Here is a 3,263-nt window from a genome sequence, read left to right on the forward strand (position 1 = left end):
ATTTTAAGTGATGTTTGCTCTTGTTTTAGCTTTGGTGACTTTGCCACCATCTGCTCTCCAGGAGAGGTAATGGTAAATATTTTCCATGATTAGATATATTTGACAAGTATTATGGTGGGACTAGGTAGTATTGCTAATCATAATTTTGAAGAGGAAAGAAACCAACACGTTCTGCACTAATAAATTTCACCATCATGTAAAAAATAAAACTTGATATCTTATGAAGCTTCAGGGACTCTGCCCTACTAGGTGTGATGGAATTGATCAGCTCTCTGTGATTATGCCCTCTTCCCAGTTACACTAACTTCCTTGTTCCCCCATGGGTCCAAATTAGCCATATCAAGCTATATTTGCTCCCTGGATGATTCATAGTCCCCATTGATCATCAACTTTCTCACACAGTTAAATGCACCAAAAGCCCAAGATGCCATGGCTCATCATTGGGAAATGATGCATTATTCAAAACAAACGTTTCAATGTGCTTTGTCAACCTCAGACAATGAACTGGACTCAGAAAGCATGGCTTGAAATCCCATTTTTACCACTTATTTGTCAGGTTTCAGCAAATCATTTTAGTTGTCACTCAAAATCCTTTGTGGGATACATGGTGTCAATAGTGAAAACATAAATGTATTTCTCTGAAAGACAACTTGCTTTTACCCAAATCAGATTTAACATATAGCTGTGTTGTGAAGATTAAATGAGGTAATACATGTGAAAGTGCTTGGTAAATACCAAGGTACTCCACAAATAAGAGCTATTGTCTCTATTTTTCTTTTTTATTTTCATTTCCCACTAACCGGAGTTTCTGTCACTCACTTCAAAACATCGTATTTCCTTTCATTATCCCTTCATTATTAAATGTTATCCTTTTTGGAGATGATAAATATCTTTCAGAAAAGATGACACTTAGGTTGTAAAATAATTCTAATCACAAAATGAACCAACTTTCAGTGAAATAAGTGAACCCAGTGGCATGCTGTGGGTTAAATACCTGACACTTGTAAAGAAATAGTATTCAGTTTTTTTGCAAAGGGTTTGCCACCAGAACACTGGGGTCTTGAAAACCATTGCTAAACCTAAACCAAAATGGTAAAGGAAAAAACTCATATCAACATTGTCGTCATTGGACACGTAGATTCAGGCAAGTCTACCACTACTGGTCATCTGATCTACAAATGTGGCGGGATTGACAAAAGAACTATCGAAAAATTTGAGAAGGAGGCTGCTGAGATGCGACAGGGCTCCTTCAAGTATGCCTGGGTCTTGGATAAACTGAAAGTCGAACGTGAACGTGGTATCACCATTGATATCTTCCTGTGGAAATTCGAGAGCAGCAAGTGCTATGTGACCATCATTGATGCCCCAGGACACAGACACTTTATCAAAAATATGATTACAGGCACATCTCAGGCTGACTGTGCTGTCCTGATCGTTGCTGCTGGTGTTGGCGAATTTTGAAGCAGGTATCTCCAAGAATGGGCAGACCCGTGAGCGTGCCCTTCTGGCTTACACACTGGGTGTAAAACAACTTATTGTGGGTGTTAACAAAATGGATTCCACTGAGCCACGCTACAGCCAGAGGAGGTACAAGGAAATCATTAAAGAAGTCAGCACCTACATTAAGAAAATTGGCTACAACCCCAACACAGTAGCATTTGTGCCAATTTCTGGTCGGAATGGTGACAACATGCTAGAGCCCAGTGCTAACATGCCTTGGTTCAAGGGATGGAAAGTCACCCGTAAAGATGGCAATTCCAGTGGAACCACACTGCTTGAAGCTCTGGATTGCATTCTGCCACCTACTCGTCCAACTGACAAGCCTTTGCATCTGCCCCCCAGGATCTCTACAAAATTGGTGGTACTGGTACTGTCCCTGTGGGTCGAGTAGAGATCAGTGTTCTTAAGCCAGGCATGGTGGCCACTTTTGTTTCAGTCAATGTTACAACTGAAGTAGAGTCTGTTGAAATGGACCATGAAGCTTTGAGTGACGCTCTACCTGGGGACAATGTGGGCTTCAATGTCAAGAACGTATCTGTCAAAGATGTTCGTCGTGGCAATGTGGCTGGTGAGAGGAAAAATGACCCACCAATGGAAGCAGCTGGCTTCACAGCTCAGGTGATTATCCTGAACCATCCAGGCCAAATCAGTACTGGATATGCACCTATGCTGGACTGTCACACAGCTCACATTGCCTGCAAGTTCGCTGAGCCGAAGGAGAAGATTGACTGTCGTTCTGGAAAAAAGCTGGAATATAGTCCCAAGTTCTTGAAATCTGGTGATGCTGCCATTGTTGATATGGTTCCTGGCAAGTCCATGTGTGTGGGGAACTTCTCTGACTATCCTCCTCTGGACCGTTTTGCTATTCGTGACATGAGACAGATGGTTGCTGTGGGTGTCATCAAAGCAGTGGACAAGAAAGCAGCTGGAGCTGGCAAGGTCACCAAGTCTGCCCAGAAAGCTCAGAAGGCTAAATGAATATTATCCCCAATACCTGCCACCCGAGTCTTAATCAGTGGTAGAAGAACAGTCTCAGAACTGTTTGTGCCAATTGGCCATTTACGTTTAATAGTAAAAGACTGGTTAATGATAACAATGCATCGTAAAACCTTCAGAAGGAAAGGAGAATGTTTTGTGGGCCATTTGTTTTCTTGTGTGTGTGGCAGTTTTAAGTTATTAGTTTTTAAAATCAGAACTTTTTAATGGAAATAACTTTGACCAAAAATCTGTCACAGAATTTTGAGACCCATTAAAACAAAAGTTTAATGAAGAATAAAAAAATAGTATTCACAATAGATCCCCATAGGAAATAGAAATATTTATAAGTTTTGGGATCATTTATTATGGGAGATTGAGACTGCTAAGTTATTTAATGTTTTTCTTACTCTGAACCTGATTATTTTTGTATATTTAGGTTTTGATTTAGATATAAATCATATTTGTTCAGTTTACTATTAATATGCATAATATTTTTCAATTTCTCTTTAAAATCAGAAAACAAAAATGTGTAAATGAAGTCCCTCAAATGATGGAAAATAGAGATACTAACAGATTATCATAGAAATGAGGAAAGACTCAGGATTAGAGAGGTCACATGAATAAAATAAAAATTATTTTCAAGCTATAGACTTTACCAACCTTGAAAGTATGTGGTATTAGCCCATTTGATAACAAAGTCGGTCTTTTTTTGGTAGAAGTAGGTTTTAACAAGAATGTCTCAGTGACAAGGTAAAGATGTTATTCTAACAGACTAAACAAAATTA

The 3,263-nt window shown here is 39.2% G+C and overlaps 1 pseudogene; it reads left to right on the plus strand.

The window, feature by feature from the left end:
* The first annotated feature begins 1,089 nt into the window (after positions 1 to 1,089).
* LOC122217069 lies at positions 1,090 to 2,769 on the plus strand (annotated as a pseudogene).
* The last annotated feature ends 494 nt before the right edge of the window (positions 2,770 to 3,263 follow it).

Source organism: Panthera leo, chromosome B1 (assembly GCF_018350215.1).
Source record: "Panthera leo isolate Ple1 chromosome B1, P.leo_Ple1_pat1.1, whole genome shotgun sequence".
NCBI lineage: Eukaryota > Metazoa > Chordata > Mammalia > Carnivora > Felidae > Panthera > Panthera leo.